The following is a 22,540-nucleotide window of genomic DNA, read 5'->3' on the forward strand; positions in this document are numbered from 1 at the left end:
TCACTCAACCATTCATTCACCCACTCATCTGCTCAAACATGCACTCAAATAACCACATTAATCACCAAACCACTAAAATTCCTCACTCAGCACCCATCCGCACAAGTGGTTTGTGAAATGGAATGATGGAGATAATGATGATGATGATGGAGATGATGATGTGAGCAAGATGTTAGCACACAATAATCACGTGTTACCTCAAAGACTTTTGAGTTAGGATCCCATTTCTTTTCTTGAAATGGCAGAGATTTCCCGTCACTGGATGGTAGATACTGCAAGCACAAGCACATGAACAGATGCACAAGCGAACTTTTTTTTATTTTCAATCACTTCCTCGAGTCCCCACGTCTTCATGTTTCCAGTATTTCTGCGTCAATGAAGACCGTTTTATCCAAATCCTAAGTGACCCCGTGTCACGTGTGACCCTGTGCTAATATTGTGTCTCTATGCCTCCTATCTGTCTCTCATTTACCATGCCTCCTGTGTGTTCCCCACGTCCCTAAGTCGCTTGTATCGCTGCATTGTCTTGGTGTCCTTGTAATTCCCGTGTCTCAAAGTCCATGTATCTCCTTGGCACTCAACTACCCCTGTGCCTCCACATGTCCCTGTCTCCCCATGTCTCACCATGCCAAAGGGGTTGACGAACGTCTGCAGGACACGCGCTGCCTTCATCTGGGACGTGGAGCTCTGAGCAGTGCGAGCCTCGTTCTGCTGCTCTTCGCTGTCCTGCACACCACAGCAGAGCGCAGAGCGCTACAGCACATCGCAGCGCACTACAGCAACATGACAGCAATTTCAGCACAGCTCAGAATGCGACAGCACACAAGAGAACGCACAGAACGCCCCAGCACATGGTGGCTAACACAGCAAACACAGCACGGTACAGAAAGCTACAGCACACGAGATCACACACAGTGCTTTCGCCAGCGGTGTGGGAGATGAGACATGGGTTGGTTGTGGTCGTGTGTGGATGTTGGGCTCACGTCAAACAGGGTGAGGACCGGGCGCGTGACAGGCACCGCCCTCCGTGCTCCCTCCACTGCACCACACAAAGACAAAAGTCAAAGATCCTCAATATAGCCTTGAAAAGACTTTTAGGGCAAGTGATGTTAGCGAGCATCTACGAAGGTCAGCACAGAACACGAAGGGGATGGGAGGACCAACACTACACCCAGCCACCTTTGTCTCCCCAGTGCTGATGCTTTACACGCACTGAGTACTCATTTAAGGCTGAATTAATCTAAGGGAGCCCCAGGACCGGTTTAGATATTCGTCACCGGTGTTGGCCATAAGCAGCAATCGAACTTGGGTCGCCAGGTTAATAGTGCAGCACGCTAACCAGCTAAACTACTGCTGTTCGTCGTGACCGGGAATGGAACTTATGCCATCAGGAACGTGCCACTACACTACCACTGCACAACCGCTCTCTAGCGACATACAGACATACGCTAGCACAGAAGATGCACAGAGATACAGACTGAACAATACACACGTGAACACACACACCCACACACGCGCAATAATATACAGGGCCACACACCTGTTGCAACCGCTGACACACAAGACATACGCATGCAGACAGGCAAATAAAGACACGTTAACACCTGTTTGACCACTAGTGGGCGGTATATACTCCGCTAAGGGACAGTCCTTTGGAACTACTGGTCGTAGGTTGGTTTCCTCAAGGTCCTTTCCCAGTCTGTTGGTCAGTAGTTGAGTGGTCCATATTTCTGCTGGACGCTTGGTTTCGTTCTTGATTGTCCGTGACAGGTCGTTGAGTTCTGTTATCATTTGAATTCCTGTAAAGTCTTCAACTTCTTCATCTTCTGGATCCCTATGCTGCTCCGGCATTGACTGTGCCCATATTTGTCGGGATTCAAGGTTCATGACGGGTTTAAGGCGATTCAGTAGTTCGATCCCAATGATCAGCTCTTTTCCTGGGTTCTGCACGACATATAGTGGATGGCTCATGTTGACTTTGTTGAACGTGAGCTTGATCATGACCTTGCCCAATGGCCGCATGTGGGTCCCTTCGCATCCTGAGTAGGTGAGCCTACTTGGCATCATCTGTAACGTTTCATTCTTCCTCTGGACGGCAGTCTGGAGTTCATCAAACATGTCTCTGGATATCATGGATATTTCTGCTCCCGTATCACAAAGGCCCTGGCTGGTCAGGGTGTCTTGCAGTATTACTTCCACGTGGACTCGTCCGACCGGTCCTACGGGAATTAATTCCCCCAGATGGTACCCTTTACCCTCTGGTACCACCTCGGTGACTGCTTTGGGGTTTCTTGAGTTTCTTATGTTCTCTTGGGCTATCTTTGCGTTGGGTGCGTCCTCTTCCTGTGTGTGTTCTGTTGGTATTCTTTTCTTGGCTGTTCGCATGGGAGTCTTCATACTCTCTTGATGTTCTCTTTCCATCCGAATATAGTGAGCGTATCGACTCCTGTTGGCTGCCTGTGGTCTATGCCCCATTGCTAGCGGAGGCGGCAGTGGGAGACGATATGGGGATTGGTTCGGTGGGCGTCGGCCTCCGCGGGGTAGGTATGATCCGTCATTCGCTCTCCATCCTCCATAGTTCCAAGATCAGCCCTCTTCTATATTCCAGGGCTGTGGGGGCCGTGGGTGCCAGGTCCCCCGTGACCAGTTGTCCGGCGTGTTGCTGCTGAGTTTTGATCCTCGTGGATTTGGCGCCCTCTCCTGGGGTGTTTCATGTTCGTTCCGGGTGGTTCTGTTATTATTCCCTGGAGACTCGTTTCCTTCCAGATTGAGACGATCTTTGTCTTTGGTGATGATGTGTGTTTTAGCTGTGCTAGTGGTTCTCCGTCCGTTCACCCAGGCCGTGTGGGCCTTGCTTTCAATCTGGCGCAAGGAGGCAGTCTCGGGGTCTAGCATCGTTCCTACTATCTTCACTATTTCAGGTCTTAGTGATTGGAAGAACATAACTTTTAATATCTTCCCTTCTTCCTGGGCGTTGTCCACGTCACCTGCGGAATTTGCTCTCTTGAGGCGTAGGAGATAATCTCGTGGGTCTTCGTCCGCACGCTGAGTCATCAATTTTTGCCGCGTTCAATCCTTCAGATAGTGTGGAGTATTCCCCAAATCTATTAACTACTGCTCGGCTTAATTGCTTAAAATCGCTCTTGACCCTATTTGGCAGGGATGTTACCCATGGTCTGGCGGTTTCATGTAAGCTCCTTGACAATAAACATGCTTTTTCTGCTGATTTACCCAGACCCCGGATCTTAGCCTCCTGTCCTACTGTAGCTATGTGGTTGTGTATATCCCTGGTTTTGTTGTGTGGATCGAAATAGGGAATTCTGACGAGCGCTTTGTCCATCAATTTCAGAGTCTTACTACTGAATGAGTATTCGGACAGTTGATCGTCGTCAGAGGCGTCAGATTCAGAGGATTTGTCACTCGAGCTGTCCCTGCCTTCGCTATCACTACTGTCATGTTTCCCGTGTCTGTGTCGTGGTCTCCCTCTGTCCGAGGATTCGTATCTGTCCCGTGGCTTGTGTCCCTTATTTCTCTTATGTGGGTCTTGTGATCCATGCCTGTGGGTTGGTGTGCGTGATCTCCTTGAGCTGTGTCTATGTGGTGAGTGTTTTTGTCCTTGACCTTCACGCCGTCTACTACGTGCGTGGTGGCTGCTAGGTGATGTGCTGTGTTTATGTTTGTCTGGTGCTACATGGTTGTCGGGATTCCTGTGTTTGTCATCTGTGGTGCGGGTGGTTTTGCGTTGGTAATTTTAATGTGTCGTGCGTTTCTCTGGTGAGCTGTCCCTTGTACCCGTGTTATGTTGGTCATGTTTGCTTGAGGTGCGTTTCTCTGGTGAGCTGTCTGAGCTATCTGCATCTGATGGGTCATGTTGGCGTGATGTACGCCTTCCTGGAAAGTGATCCCTGCTGTAGGTTCCACGTCGGTCATGCTTACGTGAGGTGCGTTTTCCAAGTGAGCTGTCTCTGTCATCTGCACCATGTCGGTCGCACTTGCGTAGCGTGCGTCTTTCTGGTGAGCTGACTGAGCTATCTGGAACTGGTTGGTCATGTTTGCGCGAGGTGCGCTTCTCCGGAGAGTAGTCCCTGCCATAGATTCCACGTCGGTCGTGCCTGCGTGGAAGGAGTCTACCAAGTGAGCCGTCTCTGTCATCTGCATCATGTCGGTCGTACTTGGGTAGCGTGCGTCTTTCTGGTGAGTTGTCTATGTCATGTTGCTCGTTTCGCCCCAGCTCCGCCCTTTGTCGCTCTATCAGTACAGAATACCCTGGTGACTTAGGGTTAATATTTTGCCTCTCTCTAACCTCGGGGTGGTCGGCCTCCTGTTTTCCTGTTTGTGTCCGTATTTCCCCTTCCCTCTCCTCGATTTGCGAGGGGGTTTCTTTATCAAAATCGTTTTGCATGGTAGCCATACTTTGTGTGGGATCTGGCCCTGGGCTACGTCCGCATGGCTCGGAGTGTGGTAAACTGTTACTCCCGTATGTGTTCTGTGTACCGACGTCTGGGGGTCCCGCTGGTGCATTCAGCGCCGACTCTTTTTCTCTCACGAGGGCGTGCAGACGCTCTACCTCCTCTATTAGGGACAGTTTCTCCTTCCTTTCCCTGTCAAATTTTTCCCCAGTCCATAATCTTTCTCCTCTGTCTGTCTGTGTGAGGAGATACGAGTCTAACCTTGCTATTTCTGCAATTTTTAAGTCACGTTTGGCTTTGCTACATTTCATCACATCCTTAAGTAGTTTCCTCCTATGTGCCTTAACATCTTCTATATGTCTCCCCTCCCATATGTCTTTCTGCTCTGTCTGCTCTCTAGCAGTCCGTCCAGTACGTTTTAACACAAATTCACGATATTGTTTTTCCATCGATTCTATCTCCTCCTCGGAGGTCCACTCTGTATCAGTGTTATGCGTTGGGATGTCACCCTCAGAACGTTGCGGGTCATGTGCCATCTCTATTATGTAGTGTAGTTAATAGACTTAAGAGTGTATCTTAACTCTAGCCTCTCATGTGTGGCGTGAGTTACTCTGGAATTCCCCTCAGAGCGCGCATAAAAACATTTGCATCACAGAATATGTTGGTTCGATTTGAGCAAATAATCTTACTCCCACTGTCTTTGTTATACACTGCTACTCTGGTATTTTCTTCAGAGTGCGTTTTTTGTTTGTTTTACACCGTTTACCGTCACAGGGCAATGTTAGTTCACAAAACCTTGATTAATACAACAGTGATTCGTTCCTTAATTTAAGCATAACCTGTCTGCGAGAGATCCCGGACGAGACCCCAATTTGTTGTATATGTGGGTGTGTGAAAATTGATGAAAAATAATGAAAATTAAATGAAATTCGAAATTTGCATACTTAATCCAAAATTATGTTAATTCGTGTAATTATGCATGTAACTATGCTAATTAGAGAGGTAATCGTATTAATTATACGAGTGGGTGTGGTTGTGTTAATGATAGCCTTTATGATAATCAGGTCCCGCCTCGTTGACGAGGTGGGGTTATCAATCAGGATAACGCAATCAATCGTGTGCAGTTACGCTAGTGTCAATTCGGCCTCGTTGTCTAACTTCGTATTATTGATCAGCATAATAGAATGATTCTCGCTTTAACACTCCCCGAGTCTTCATATTTTAGGTCCCAAGTTCATATCATTCGCTTTAAAGTTTAATGAGTGTGGATTGGTGTGTTTATAGTTTAGGTTCCCGAGTTCATATCTCATCGCAGGAAACAGATCTTATGCAAAAATTTCAGGAAAGAATCACACGAACACTACTGTATTAATCTATTTATTTTCTAATTAAACCTTAACTATAATATGTATGTGAACTCTCAATCTCAGAACTTCAACACGGTATCCACACGGTATCAAGACAGTATCATCAACGACTGTACGATTTCACTTTGATAACACATGGACCCCGCATAAAGCGATAGTTGTTAGTGAAAGAGAGTTATTAGAACATCCAAATGCTATACTTGAATCGTCCCCGCAGTATCGCACTCGTTATTGATCATAGATCATATGCAACCCTTATCACGTTGTTAGCACACTGGGTCACAGAACAGGTGATTATTCTGTAGAGTACGCGTGTATGTGCGGCGATTACGAACGAAAGGTACTTTAAAGATTATACGGCGGTAAGAAAAACAATTAAAACAGTTATTATTCTTAAAGGCACAAATCTCAACAGATACATCGGCATATTATCTGACTACATAATGGCTTGGAGTAAGGGCATGCGATGGTGTGCTCCTTTCCCCTGAAGATCTTACCTGATACCAAGTTTTAATTGATTGTGGACCAGATCGCCTAATGAGGATCTGGTGGGACACACCCTTCCCCACAAGAGCGTGGCTCTATGGAAGAAGGTGTCAAAAATCAATTCGTATTGATGGATCTGTTGAATATTTATGCGATTGAGAGTACAGCCCACTAAATTGTAAAGAGGACAACTATGGATATACTTATAACGACGGGTGGTTGTCACTCGGTCTCGATGTGACGCCTTCACAGCCACTGATGGCTGATAGACTTGAGTGTTGGCTTCTGGTTAAGGACCCGTGTATGTTTGAGTGACATGAATTGTTTTGAATAGTCAGTGTTCGGAGTCGATCTTTGTGTCAAACAGACGCCTGCTTGTCGTGTGGTGAGGGGGCGGTGCGCGTCAAACGTATAAGTCGATTCGGCGGTCACCGTGTTGAACGGATTCGGATGTCGTCGATAGGCTGCTGCAGTTCAGAACGCGGTCGGTAGATGGCGCCCACAGCTCGCTCGCAGCGTGCACGGTGGTTGAGTGTTGACCCGGGTGCGCACTCGGCTGGCGATGCACGGTGTGCACGCAGCCTCGTCGCCAAACAGCGACCCTCACCACCCCGGCGGCAGCAGAGACCTCCGCGTCGGCAGAGGCTGACCCACGCAGGGCGAGTTGAGCTGTCAAGCGGGTCTTGCCCGCCTGCAGATGAGATGGGGAGCCGCTCCGATGAGTCGAGCCCCCGATGGCCGGCTCCGGGGAGCCGATCGAACTCATCTGAGTTCCGATGAACTGCGGACGAGTCGAGCCGACCCGCTGGTCGCAGCTCGCTCCTGAGTCGACCCCCTGGTCGAACTGAGGTTTCAATGCTCAGGATCCTCTTTTTATGCCCAAAAATCCCTTCACTCGGATCCTGCCCACAAGGCGGGGTTTCTTTCGATTTTTGCTGTGTCAGGATTTGTCCGTATGTATCTGCGTCCGTGTGTGTGTCCGTACGTGTGTCAGTGTGTGTTCTTGTGTGGATCACCCACGGTATATTCCGTTGTCATACTCCTACCATAAAACCCACAAGTAAAACAATCAAATGTTATAAATTGTCTCGAAGGCGCCTCCCTGTCTGGGTGCACAACCTGGAGGGAGGGGCGATATTCCCTCCGACTTTCACCGACGCACAAAGAAATGGTTAAGGTTTGTAAAGTTAACATTTATGCCTCACAGTTTCACAGTTATTCTCTGTATGTAACCCAAGTTCTGGGTTAGCTTCCGTTGTGGTATTGTACTTAATGTCAAGGGAAGGTTTTTTCCCAAGCGTATACCCACTCCTACCCCGTGCTGCGGGGATACAAAGACGGCCGGAATCTCCCTTTCTCTCCAACCTTGGGTAAAACACCGCCCAAGTCATTATGCAGTTTATGTTTTGTATAAGCCTCGGTGAATGGTGCCAACACGAATGTTATGTAGGAAATAATGCACTGTGAATTTTTATTAAGCCTGGTGTTTTCGCTGAAATGCGTTGACACTCTAAGGTCCCGCCCTTATTCTCTCTTCAGTCTCTCTACACTCTTTGGCCCTCACTCTCTCTAGCGCGTGGTGGCCGCTGTTTTCGCTGACGCCGCCAATTCAAGGCCTCATTAATTTCCGTCACTCCGTGTAGGTGAGGGCGGGTTAGCCTTGGAGTCAGTTCTGGTTTTCGTCTGCCTCTCAGCACTTGGTCTGTGACCTCTGACCCCGGGATTTATCTAATTTGATGGCCTGTCTAGCCCCGGTTTGCTGTTGTTAGGTTGGTTGGTTGTTCCTGGCTTTTTGCCTACGTTTGCAGTTTGCTGCGCTTATTTTTCTTTCCTCTCCAACCTTATATCCACTCTGCTCATTATTCGCTCATGTCTGGGTTAGACATTCATGTTGACTTCGGAAAACCTGGTTGTTATAGGCTTTGGGTCAAGTCGTATAGAAATTATTAAAATATGAAAATAGATTTAATATTAAACCAATAGACGGGTGATGGTTACATTGACGTAGCTGGTGGCAGGGTTCAATTGAAGCGGGTGTGAAGATCAATAACTTTAGCCTACCCTGTCGTTAAATTCCGACTTCCAGTTACTTTAATAGTAATGTAGAACCAATCAGCTTTTTGACTGAACTATATCTAGGCTAACGCAAACTCCCAGTGACCCTGGCTTGGTGTTTATGTCAGCCCCTTGCAATCCGCTGTGCTCTGCTCTCTATCTGCTCCCTCTGACCCTGGGAGGGCTCTTAATGTCAAAATCGTGTTAGTGGGTCATGGTAAAGATAACCTCCACATGCCATGCGGAGGCCTAGTTTGGTGTTTTTATTTATTATAAAAAAACAATAGAAACATGTATCTATATGTATCGGAAAATTACCTGTTAACATTAAGATGGAAAAGGGGCCTAGATACAACAATGAGCACTTCCAGAATAGCCATGGTCCCGGACAAAACAGCGTGTGTACGCGATTGGCCAACCCCCGAAAGTTGGTGGGTGAATTGCGCAGTTTTGTCGAGTTTGTGTCCTATTACCGACAGTTCATTCCACAGTTTGTGACAATTGCAAAACCGCTCCGTGCTTTGACCGCTAAGAACCATAAGTTGAGAAGGGGGAGGAGGAAGAAGATGCGTTCGTTGCGCTGCGTGATCTCCTTTCCAATGCGCCTCCCCTTGACTATCCATATTTCTCCCTGCTATTCAAATTGGACACAGATGCTCGTGACACAGGCATAGGGACTGTCCTATCACAGATAAAGAAGAGGGTGGAAAGAGTGGTTGCGTATGGGAGCCACGTCCTGTCCACTGCATAGCAACGATACTGTGTGACCTGAAGGAAACTTTGGCTATGGTGTACTTTATACAGAAATTTAGGCCTTATCTTCATGGCAGGGACTTTGTAGTCCGCACGCACCATGCAGCCCTCCAGTTCTCTTTGAAAATTGACCAGCCTTCCGGCCAGCTTTCACACTGGCTGGAAATACTCCAAGAGTACTCATTCCGGGTAATTTACTGAAAAGGTCTGTGGCACTCTAATGCCGACGCATTGTCCCGCTTGCCGCTGAGTGAACATTGTGCATGTTCATCGGGCACGGGCCGATGTAGACCACCCTTGGCAGTGTCACCAAAGCTCGGGGTGACGTTGAGTGACGCAGAACCGGCCAAGGTGGTCACACCTGGGAACAACACGTTGGGTCTCACGCAGGCCGAGTGGGGACGGCTGCAGGTAGAGGATGTGCCATTGTTGAGCTTGCGGCGCCGCGCTGAGTTGAATCGCAAAGACCCTGCTCATTGGGGACTTCGCAGGTAGTCCCTCAGAAGGACTTTTGATGAGGTGGGACGAGGGGCTGCAGCGTCACGGCATGGTGGTTCCCACTTGCCTGCAGGGTCGGTTGATGCGGGTAGTACACGAAAATAAATTGTTACACCTCAGGGTTCCAAAAACGTTGCTATCTCTGCAGTGAGATTTCTATTGGCCGGGAATATCGAATGATGTATATCATCTGGTAAAGGGCTGCACTGATTGTGCACACCGAAAACCCCCGTTGAGAAAAGCCCAGCACCCGTTGCAGTCCATCACAGTGTTTTAATGAATTGGTTGCGCTTGACATTCTGGGACCTTTTGCAGCTACGATAAAAGGAAATACATGTATCCATTGCTGATGCATTTTTGCACGACTACGTAATGGATAAGGGAGCCCCTGAGCAGCTTCTTACAGACCAGGATCGAAATGTTTCGTCCAAGCTGCTGCGCGACATGTATTGATGCACTCGGCACTACGAAGATTAAAACAACCCCATACCATCCTCAAACAGATGGTATGGTAGAATGCCTCCATAGGACTTTGACATCAATGCTCTGTCAGGTGGTGAATGAGGCACAAACTGATTTGGATTTGCACGTGCCAAGGGTCTTGGCAGCATACAGGATGGCCCCACATGCCTCTATGGGATTTTCCTAATTTTCCTTATGTTCGGGCGGGAAAACGAACCCCCCCCCCATAGACACTCAGCTGGATATGACCTCGGGGAAAAAGGAGGCAGCCATCCCCGCACATCTGCAGGTTACGTTGGGATGCATGTCAGAATCAGCTAAGGAACGCACTGCCAAGGTGCAAGCTGCTTATGAAAAGATCGCGGAGCGGTGTGAGCACGTGCTTCCATGGGAATCGGGGACGGGGCATGGCTACACTCCCCACAAGTACCGCTGTGGACGTCCCCCAAGTTGCATCAGCCATGGCAAGGTCCTGTAGAGGTGGTAAAAATCAAACGGCCACAGTGTGTATGGATACAGGCAGGACGTCGCTGTTGGTTTGTTCACCCCTCGCGCCTGAAGCCATATGTTCATCTCCAGATAGACGACTCATGCCCAAGTCCTGTTCGGCCAGTGTCTGGTGTGTCCGGCGAGCCGAGGCAGTCGGCCACGAAAGTTGTGCCTCAGAGAAAAAGTGTTGTGCCGTCCACTGAAGTCCGGGGAATCAGCAGAATCCGCCATGTGGGAAAGACTGCCGGCTGGAGCCAGGTCAAATTCTTCCAAAGAGTCCAGGGATGAGCCTACCCCTTCTAGGCTTTTGTGCAATGCCCCAATGTCCGAAGAGGTGCAAGATGCCGCCCAAGGCAGTGGACCGGCGTCAAGAACCTGGTCAAAATGTGCAAAATTTTGATATCGGAGATCCCATGTTGTGTAATTAATATCAGAGTCGTGTGTGGGGGAGGTGTGCATCGGGCTATGCCTTCGGCAATGTATTGGTAATTGTCGTTATCCATCGAGTTGGTTCGGACCACCTGCAGTGCGTTGTTGTGCTAACTGCATCGGGATCATGATCGTCGTACGTCGGGTTATTTAAAAAAAATAACTCCTCTCATTGCGGATTGTTGTTCTTCCCGTATCACGTAGTTGATTTTTAAAAAGTATTAGCCGGGACGACTATCTTTTTAATGGAGGGGGGGTGACTTAGAGATAGTGTGCTGACTAGCGACCAGAAGTGGAAATTGCGGGTGTGAGAACAGTATGGGCAGAACGAAAGACAGATACATGGGAGCGACCACAAGGGGGAATATCTGGGCCAAGGGTCAGAGAGGGGATCCATCTGGGAGTTCCCAGAACCAGCTGGAGAGTTTGAGAAAGGGGGCGTGGCCAGGGTTGAGCCACAGCCACGCTGGGAAGATATAAGCGAGCGAGGAACTGGGTTCTGGGCTATCGTGAGGGGTCGGAGTCCTGGTCATTGTCGCTGTCATCTTCGTCGTCGCTGTCATCGCTTCGTCTTCATCGTCGCTAGATAGTCAGCCAGCTCTCTAGTCAAATGGGCGCCATAAAGCTAGACTGTTAGCGTTTTATTCCGTGCTACCGAGTCGTAGTCGTGTGAGTGTGAGGAAATAAAGGAGAAGCCTCTGCAGTTTATGTCTCCAGAGTCGTTCAACTACATACTTAACAATTCTAGATTTGAAGTTTTCGTGACTGCAAGGATCCATACTCTTTGGTTCTTTCGGTAAAGTCACGTAGGTAAAAAATTAATTAAAAATGAAACAAAAAATTAAAACAACTAAATAAACCACAACGTTTCAGAGGCAACACAAGCTTCCGTCATCAGGTGGAACAGCCACAGCAAAATTACTGTGGTGAGTAGAGACAGCTTTTTGTGACAAGAGATTATATAGGGTAAGAAGGGGGGAGGAGCCAGGGAGGATGGATTGGGACCCTGTTGACAACATGACAACAACCTCTGATAATTAATTGTCAACCAAATGTAAAGCTAACTTGATCGTTAAATTCAACCTCCTATCAAAGAAAAAACAGAACCACACATTAAAAAGTTAGATGTCAACAAAATTGTTATCAATCAGAGTAGCATCCCAATTTCTGACAATCTAAAATCGGTACAAGCTAAAGGGCTGAATTTCGCAGTTACCCCTAAACATACTCCAGTGGAGGATATGATCTCCCAGGTCGATGTAGCCCTCAAAGGCTTGGGACACATCCAAACAGATGTTGCTAGAGCTGAGATTGCCACTGTCCTCAAAAATGCTAAGAAACCCATTAGCAACATTAGCAAAAATGAGCGCTCTGAACTCGCAAATTTGAAAAAGAGGGATGACATAGTCATCCTCTCGGCCGACAAGGGAAATGCCACTGTGATCATGGATAAAACCACATACAACAACAAAATCCAGGACCTACTCAATGATAGCAGTTACTCCAAAATCAATAGAGATCCGATTAACAGTCTAACTACTAAAACTAACAAGATCATTACCAGTTCGACTTCCCAAATAAAACCAGTCAAACGGCTCTCCCTAAAACCCTCAGCTCCTAGACCACCCAGATTCTATGGTCTTCACAAGATCCATAAAGAAGGTACCCCACTGCGGCCCATCGTGTCCACGATCAACTCACCTACCTACAAACTAGCCCATTTTCTGTCAGATACTTTGCTTCCCTTTACTGGCAAGACCACTTCAGCAGTTCTTAATTCAACTCACTTGGTCTATCTAATTAAGGACATTTCACTGTCCCCTGATGATGTCCTCGTCAGCTTTGATGTGGTCTCTCTATTCACCAAGGTTCCAGTGCCTGACACCATAACAATAATTTAAGACTTAGTCCAACATGGATTGAACCCTGATATCCCTGCGCTGGTTAGGCATTGCCTCACCAACACGTACTTCACCTGGAATGGTACTTTCTTCAATCAAAATGAGGGTACCCCCATGGGTTACCCCTTGTCACCAGTGATAGCCAATGTTTTCATGGAGAAATTTCAAACAGACGCCATCCAGACATCCACCCTGTGTCCTTCCCTGTGGAAGAGATATGTGGATGACACTTTCGTCATTTGGCCACATGGCCTTCCAGCATTGAACCAATTTCTCGACCACATTAACTCCATACACCTATCCATCAAATTCACCATGGAAGTGGAGAAGGATGGCAAGCTAAAATTATTGGATGTTCTGTTTGAGAGGGAGTCCAATGGCTCTTTGGGACATTCTGTCTACAGGAAGGCCACCCACACAGACTCCTATCTGAAACCTGATTCCCACCACCGTCCGGCACAGAAGAATTCCCTCATCAAAACACTACACCATAGGGCCCACTGCATCTCTGACAAACACCACCTGGCCAATGAATTAGAACATGTACACCTGGCCCTTAAGATGAATGGATATTTGGACCGTACTATCCGCAGAGTTGTTTCTCCTACCATGGAGAAACAACCCCCTGAGATTCCGATCAAAACCATCACGTTACCATACATAGCAGGCGTTACCAAAAAGGTTTCCAAAATTCTAAACAAACACAAGATCCAGGTCCGATTCAGTACAATACACAAAATACGTGATCTAATCCCATCCGTAAAGAATGTCATTCCTGACTTACAGTACCCTGGTGTCTACAAACTGAGTTGCATTTGTGGTGATTGTTATATTGGGGAAACGAAGCAACGTATCTGACCGCATTCACGAGCACAAGTCAGATTTGAAACACGATAGGACAAATTCTTCTGCCGTGGCTGATCATTGCTACCAAAGTACTCTGCAAGCCATCTGGATACCACCAAAGATTTGTCCATGAATCCATCCAGATATACAAACATAGTCGTAACTTCAACCAAGAGGATGGTTTAAAATTGAGCATTCATTGGAAGGATGTTATTAATCAAGTAAAACTTTAGCTGCTTTAGAGTTTATATTCATATCCATATCTCCGGTCTTTTACTCCCAGCCTTACACACTACCATTACTAGGAAATTTGACGTGCAACGTTTCAATCGTGCAAAATTGTCCCCCATCCCACTCTCCCCCGCCCCCCGCCCTAATCCGTTGTACATGAGTACCATGCCCAGGAGCTTCAATAATCTCCGTCCCCCAACACTCACCCCCCTCCCTACCCTGCATCCGTCCTCCCTGGCTCCTCCCCCCTTCTTACCATATATAATCGCTTGTCACAAATAGCTCTCTCTACTCACCACAGTATATTTTACTGTGGCTGTTCATCCTGATGACGGAAGCTTGTGTTGCCTCCGAAACGTCGTGATTTGATTTAGTTGTTTTCATTGTTTTTTTACTTTTTACCAACGTGACTTTATCGAAGGAACCAGAGTATACTTAACAATATTAAAAATTTAATTCCCACTCACAACCAACATCAGTGATGATAATCTGAATATGTCCTGGGCCTCTCCTAGGTCAACTCGGCCTCAAATGAGTACCTGGTGCGGTGTGTGTAAACATCGCTACTGTTGAGTCAAAGGCGACCTTCATAAACGCTGTGAAGGCAGGCTATACAGGGGATCGTTGTCGTGTATGTTTTGTGTGAGTGCGCTTACATGCCCCCTTGTGTGTGAAATTGTTGGGATCCATTATGCGCCTTCCGACAAACAAGCCAGCATCATCGGGAATCAAGGCAAGTGAAGTTAAAACTGATTTTTCTTTCTATTTACCAACATTTATTTGGTATGTTATGTATAATATAGTATTTATTACAGTATAAAATGCAAATGTTCAATATTTTGTATGAGTTTAACAATGTTTCCCTTTTAAAAACGTCTTATAAACCGTTCGACTTATGAACAGGTGATAAGTCGAGGGCTGCCCATATATTTGACAATATTAAAACATTTAATCCCCCTCACCACTTCCCCCACAACAACAGACGAACTTAATAAGAGCGCGTCCGAACCGATGCAATCTCTTGCGGATGGTTGGTGATTGGGATTTGGGGACCTCAATAATTTTTTCTGCACTGTCCATGTCACTCTGTACCATGGCTTTCATTTGTTCAGCATCGTGAGGCTTAGAGTCTGCCTTAACCGTGCTCTCGGACTCCAGGAGAGGGTTAACAGTGTCGTCTGCGTTTATAGGCAGAGACAATATGGAGCCCATGCTCGTCTCGGCTCCATTTTGGGTCGCCTCATCGACTGCCTCAATTGAAATATGAAATTCCTCAATATCCAGAGGCTTGATGTCCGCATCAATTCTGGTCTCCGACTCTGGGAGGGGGTCAGCAATTGATGCTGTCGAAGACACAGCAGTGTTCACATCTTCCACCTGAATGCTGCATTTTGTGGTGGATGTTGAGCTAGTGGCTGTAGGCATCTCCACATCCAAAATGGTTCCGGCGCTTAATGCAACAGAAGCAGAAGCCAGGAAGGCGTCAGTCCTTGGCTCAATTAAGGGGACTGCAACGGCGGCTGGAGATGGAAGGAAAGTGGCAGTGGACACCTTAGTGGCCAAAATGGGAATTGCCACTCCGGAAGAGCTGCAGCAAACTGATTCGACTGGAATTTGGCCAGGAGAAGTAAGTTGTGGAATTGAGGGAAGGTGGCAAGGTGCTGGAGCCGGGATGAAGAAGTTGTTGGGGTCCGAATCCAGCCAGCATAATTGGTAGGGGTCCATTGTCTTGGAAGGGATGTTGTAGGGGTCCAGAATAGGGAAGGTCTTGGTTGCAGGAGCCAGATGGGAGTTGATCTTGCATGCTGGTGCCTGGTGAAGTCCAGGTGGTGGAGCTGGAGCTGCACTCATCCATGGGTGCTTGAGAGCACTTTTCAGAGTTAGACGGTCATTTGGGTTCCAGCTGAAAACAAAGAGACAAGTACCGATGAGAAGATCAGCAAAATATACATACCCAAATGACACATTATAGTGATACAATAAACTTACATCCACTTGATAAAGTATCTAAGGGTTTGCAGGTATGTGAATATAGGTATGGTAAGTCCACGCTCAAAGTGTGCGTACACAACGTGTTATCGCTAAAGTAAAGTTCTTCCATTCGGGAACGGGCTTTCTGAGCGGTTCATGACAAACAACTTTATTCAGCTGCATGGCTGAGCAGTATAGGAATTCTAGGTATATGCGCGGAATAATATAATGATATAGTACGTGGTGGCGTACCCTCATCACAGTTTTTTTTCTCGCCATGGGATGACTGCAAGCTAATTTTATAGTGAAAATGTGCAAATGTGCATGGTTTTTATTTGTTTATCTCTGTAATGTGTAAACGGTAATTCCTCACTAAATGCATTTTTTCTTAATACAGAACATCTACTAGCGCGTTAAATGAGGATACAGTACTGCATTTGCCCTTTCATTCTTTACCTAGTTTCTTCTGCAGAGATATGCAAGATAGCTGTACATTGCAAAGGGGATGCATATTCCCTTGTGATATAGAAATTGACTGGAATTTTGTTACAGTTGAGGGAAACTTAAAGAGTGGGACACTCACCATAGGATGGAGCTGATGAAGTCCAGGAACAATGGGTCTCTCGTTTTCAGAAACTTCTTGAGTCGGCAACACTTAGGGGTCTCCTGCAGACATTCCTTGGTCAGTTGCCCAAAGAAGTCTGCAGTGGGTACAATCGCAAACGATGTCATGCATTAAAATATTATTAATGTGCACAAGGCTGTGATGTACAACGAAGGCTGTGAAGGACGTGGGGAAACAACCCAACTTTCACGTCATTGTGCAGCCAGACGAGTGATGTTATAACACCTAATCGCATATTAAAATTAAAATTTGCAGTACTCACTGAAATACCGAGGACCGTCTGGTGCAGCGTGCAGCATCTCAAAGGGTGGTGTTCCCACAATCTGAAAATAAACGATACATTTGCTCTTATGTCACTGGCGAGTTAAGAGGCGTTTTCTGTACGTACTTACATACATGGTGTGTATCCTATTGATTGAATTATTCATTATTGAGTAATCACTTGATTTCACGTAATATGAAGCTGTTTAAAATTGAATTTGTACTCAAAGTCAAATGAGCATTGAGGCAGTGATCATAGCCTGGCTGCAGCCCTGAGTCAGTGGTAAAACTCCATTCATACGTCACAGGTGAATATATCTCTATGACAACCAATGTCGACTTCCCTAAAAAGTAGTACTCATTTTATCAACACTGTAGGGCTGAATAAACCCCAACCAGATTTGAACCCACAATCTTTCGCTAATAAATATACAAAATTATACAATTAATGTTACCTTTGTGAGGCCAGCGATCGCCTGAATCTTGCTGCTTATTGACATCAGTCGTTTGCCGACAGATATCTCAGCTAGTATGCACCCGGCAGCCCACATGTCAATTGATGTTCCAAACGGCTGGCCCAGCAAGACTTCGGGAGCGTTGTATCCGTGCGTCCCAAAGGAATAACCGGCTGGAGAAAAATAAAAAAATACAATATTGCTTAGGTGGCCTGTAGGAGTCATAGTTTCACTAAAAGAATCCCCAATGTGTTCGCACCCTGTCCTGCATGATATGTGATAGTTTTCAAGTTTCAAGTTTTCATTTATTAGGTATAGCCCTGTGAGCCATGCGGCTCTTAAGTCGGGTGCAACCGCAACAAACAAAATATGACAGGACGTGATTTTACACGGAAGTGGACATTCCCAATGCACGGTTGTGAATTGGAGGTTCTAAGGAGTTGTGAGCATTCCCTTAATACCTCGTGTGGAGCTACCATGCACAGGCATCACTGCGTGAGCTCTTGTGATATCTGCTATATTAATTTCACATCAGCATCGTTCACACAATTTGCATGAACGACGATATATAAAACACAAAATTATTCCAGATAACAGGATCTGTAGGAATATTTAGAAATGCGATGATGTGTATAAATGTATATAAAGTGTAACTTACGAAATTCAGATTCAAAAAAACTTCCTCCGAAGTCGGCCAATCGGATGGCTGCCGTGTGGTGATCTTTCACCAAGATGTTTTCCTGAAAAAATTAAGAAAACGGATGCATTATTTGTATTGTATTTAACCAAATGAGAGTCCATTAAGATGATTCCTGTCTGTATGGAAGAATGGCGTTCATTTTGTGCACTGTACATCTAACGTTATAAGTGTAAATGAATTATTTCTCGAGTCGGAAGCAGGGGGATCAAAAATTATCGTAAAGATGATCCAATACAACATCTTGTACTGAAGTTGGTCATGAAAACAAAACACTTATAATGGGAAGAATTGACATGGCGACTCTTCTCATCGGCGCGAACCGAGTTGTTCCGCAATTCAGGATGGTAAAAAAAGAAAAACCTGAATAATTACGTACAAGAATGAAAATAGGGTCACGGATAATTGGTGTTTCTGTGGACTCTACAGCTGCCATGGATAATGGGAGTCATAGGTAATATGATCACGGATAAGAGCTCTTCTGTATGAGGCAGCTGTGATGGGAATTCAACTGGCCACCACGTGGCAAAGAGCTACAGGTGCATGAGGCGCATACACTGCTCGATATGTTTAAAAGATCACCGTAAAGGTGCAGGCCTGCAATTATTTGCTCACCCCTCTACTTCCAGAAAGGCCTCCATCATTGAGTAGGTCGAGAGAGCTACTTAAATGGTTTTGGGATACTCGTATACACAGCCAAATGTCTCAAAAGTGGTCGGAGTACCCACACTTTACGCCACCACTTGTGACGTTGTGATGAACTGTGTTGTACTTATTTATACTTCTGGGTGTATAGAGGTGGTGGGTGGGTGGGTGGTTGGAGAGTTGGGATTTCAGAACCTGTCCACTGTTGCAATTGCCAAGCCGGGAGATCAAATTGAATTGATTCCCTCTGGGTTTAAAGTCTAGTGTGCTACCCATGACACCATGGCAGCGTCCCTTAGACCTGCTTAATTCCTCTAAAAGAAATGTAATGATAAACCCTTACCAGCTTGAGGTCCCCATGGACTACGCCGTTCTTCTTCAGGAAGGCCAGCACTTCCATCAGGGATCGGGCGTATCTCTTGACGGAGGACAGAGTAAATGCTCCGTTCGATTTCACCACGTCTAAGAGGCTGCCCGCGCTGACAACGGAAAACGCACAACACAGAGTGCAGGATGGTTAATTAAACACAGCATCAAGCACAAAGGCACCAGCACATCCACACATGCACGGCAAGTCCTAGAACACTAAAGGTGAGGTAAGACATTCGAGGTGTAACAATGCATGGAATACGTGCTGACTGCAGATAGTTGTTTTCTTTTTTGCAAACTGGTTACGAAATGGTTAATGCATCTGCTTCTTAACAATGCAGTGTAGCATAGCTAAGGATTGAGCACTGATCGAGATGAAGCAGCTGCCAAGCTTGTAGTTTTACACATCCTGTAAGTGTCACGCTTGTAATGGACTTAGTGTTCTTACTTGATGTAGTCCAACACGAGATAATGGTAATCTCCCACGACGAAGTTTTCCTCAAGCCGGATGATGCTTTCGTGTCTCAACATCTTGAGGAAGCCAGCCTCGTTATATCCTTCCGCGTCCGTGACGCTGCGTGAAGAAATACAAACACTTTTGAGAATGTCGAAAATAGGATCATCATTAAAATAGAATGCTTCATGTCGAGGTAGGCACACGTGAGTTTGTGTTGCAGGAAAACTTTTCAGTGAAGATTGTGATGCACAATCATGACTTGGTCTCTCACCTTAATGTGGAGTCAATCATCTTGAGGGCCATCTCCTTGTGGTTCCTGTGGTCCCAGCATCTGAACACCTGGCCAAATGTTCCTTCACCCAGTTTTTCCAAAACCGCATAGCGATTGTTGAGGAGATTTGTCGCCATCTGGTCAAGAGGGAGTGGTGCAGAAGAGTGCAAGCAATCAGTACAAGTGGCCGTTTTGACAGTAGTTTCCTAACTCCTCATTACTCTTTAAATTGAAATTAGTTTCAATAAAAAAATCCACATGGGGTTAACTCAACCCGGCATGCCCCTTGGGTTCATTAAATAGGTTCGACTTTTTCAGTCGCTCAAACGGTGCTGGACAATTGTTGCACCCAGTCTCTTCAAATGTAAGTAAGTACAGCCCTGCAATTGCTTGCTCATACAGCTTATGGTGAAAGGGCCTCCACGAGAAGGATCTCTATAGAGTAGTCTATCTGCTCTTTCCCCCTAATGAGACGTATTGATAGAGGTGGGAGTCGCCACACTCGACCACATCACACACGACTTGCTGCCAAACTACCACCTGTGGTGTAACATTTTCACTTCTGGGTGAACATTAAATACACCCAAGAGGAGTACATCCGTGGAGATGGAGCAATGAAATCAGCTCGTTTTTAGATACTAGATGGATTGTTGCATCAAAGGACTTGTGGGAGATGGTAAAGGCTTATCAGGCCTTCATCCACCAATGAATTGATCATGTTTGATGATAGCCTTTATTTCCTGCTTGCATACATTCAGCAAGTTCACAACATTTCTCTCCCTTATCTACTCCTCTCATATCGCTAAATAGGTATCTTAAGTTTGGATATTTTGTGAACTCTCTTTTATAGTTATTTCTTGCCTATATATCTCATTCATACTATGTCTCTTGGCTACAACTCCTTACACCTCTAAATCTTATTTGTATCTAGTTTTATCTAATTGTACGACTTAATTTTGTCCGTATCTCATATCATATCCCTACATGTCTTTGTCTTGTTTGTGTCCTAATTTCATCTCTCTGCATCACCTATGTAGGTGTGATACACACGTGATAAAGCTAAATCACAGGCATAGGTATGCAGTACAGACAGGAAAAAGAGCTTCATAGCTCACCGGATTTCTCCAGCATAAATAAAGATTCTGATATCTTTGATTTGAAGCTTTCGTTACTGCAGGAATCCATACTCTCTGGTTCTTTCGGTAAAAGTCATGTAGATAGTAAAAAAAAATAATGAAAGAAATCACGACGTTTCGGTCGCAACACAAGCGGCCGTCTTCAGGTGAGAAAAATTATCTGCTGTTGTGGTTTTATATAGGCACGGGGAGGAGGAGTTTGGCTGTAGAGAGGGGGAGGGTTTGTGGTGTGCATGGACGTGTAGGGCTGTAGAAATTAGCAAGTAAATTGACTTGTAGTCATCGGACAACAAGACACACGGGTGGGTGAGTGAAAATCAGAGAAGATGGATTCAGATTGAGCAATCATTGGAAGGATGTGATCAACTACGTTATATTTTAACTGCTATGATTTTCACTCACCCACCCGTGTGTCTTGTTGTCCGATTACTGCAAGTCAATTTACTTGCTAATTTCTCCAGCCCCACCCGTCCATGCACACCACAAACCCTCCCCCTCTCCCCTGTGAACCTCTACAGCCAAACTCCTCCTCCCCCCCCCCCCCCCCGTGCCTAACCCCTACAGCCAAACTCCCCCCCCCCCGTGCCTAACCCCTACAGGCAAACTCCCCCCCCCCCCGTGCCTAACCCCTACAGGCAAACCCCCCCCCCCCCCCGTGCCTAACCCTACAGGCAAACCCCCCCCCCCGTGCCTAACCCTACAGGCAAACTCCCCCCCCCCCCGTGCCTAACGCAACAGCCAAACTCCCCCCCCCCCCCCGTGCCTATATAAAAACGCAACAGCAGATAATTATTCTGTATTACACGGACGGACACATGAATCTATTGCAGGCTGGTACACTCAGTTTACAACTTCGTTCCTACCAGTATAAAATAGATTCTTACCTTGCGTTGAGAAAAACAAAAATATCTTGAAGTTTGGAGACGCGATTCTGCTGCTCGCGGCCGTCGTGGGAGCCCAATCGCGTAGAAGTGAAGTCGCCCCGCCCACGTAATGACGCTACGCTGCCCAGCCCCTCCCCCTTCCGGCGTAGCCACGCCCCCTCCAAACTGTGGCCCCGCCCTCCCACGCCACTCTCCCAACACGGCCCCGCCCCTATGTCTCTCCCACTGTCACGGCTTCTGTACATAGACGCCCGCGTTCTGTATAAATATATTTCCCCAACTCTGTACATTTGTAAATATATACACGGAGTGAAACATTTCTGAACATCGATTTTAATGTATTTAATTCAGTGAATGCAGTGTGAACTGAAATATAGCTTTTGTGTTATGGTCGAAACGTGAGAATTTTTATTGTTTTTTATATATTTTATTATTTTATTGTTTCCCTTCAACGTGACTTTACCGAAAGAGCTAAGATTATGAAATATAGCTATTAATATGTATATCCCTGCTAACAGCGTCAGTTATATTTTAAAAATATGTAATGATAATATAACTTTTTTGCGAATGTTTTTATTATTGTGTTAGAGTTATACCAGCGATAATTGATCGAAATTATATGCGATATGAAGAAGGGCCATTTCGCAGACTATCCGTTTTCCTTTTCAGCGGTGTTAATGGCGAGTGTGTTGAGTTTTGTTTCGTGTTCGTTTTTGTTTGGCTGTTTTTGCTATAATTTCTATTTTCTGCACCGTTGTACATGTACATGTTTTCACTCTATCGCTTTTGTCATGTTGGTGACCCAGGTCTTGCGCTCTTCTCACCTGGTGAGCCTAAACGTCA

The 22,540-nt window shown here is 46.2% G+C and overlaps 1 long non-coding RNA gene across 1 annotated transcript; it reads right to left on the bottom strand.

The window, feature by feature from the left end:
• Positions 1-15,424: 15,424 nt before the first annotated feature.
• On the bottom strand, positions 15,425-18,341 carry LOC142930953 (uncharacterized). Its single transcript, XR_012946950.1, has 4 exons — positions 17,897-18,341; positions 17,239-17,411; positions 16,481-16,845; positions 15,425-15,829 (listed from the first exon to the last, which is right to left on the bottom strand). It is a non-coding gene; the product is annotated as an uncharacterized LOC142930953 (long non-coding RNA).
• Between the last annotated feature and the right edge of the window lie 4,199 nt (positions 18,342-22,540).

The sequence above is a fragment of the Petromyzon marinus genome, chromosome 46, assembly GCF_048934315.1.
Source record: "Petromyzon marinus isolate PM22_M1 ecotype Great Lakes invasive population chromosome 46, UKy_Petmar_22M1.pri1.0, whole genome shotgun sequence".
Taxonomy (NCBI): domain Eukaryota; kingdom Metazoa; phylum Chordata; class Hyperoartia; order Petromyzontiformes; family Petromyzontidae; genus Petromyzon; species Petromyzon marinus.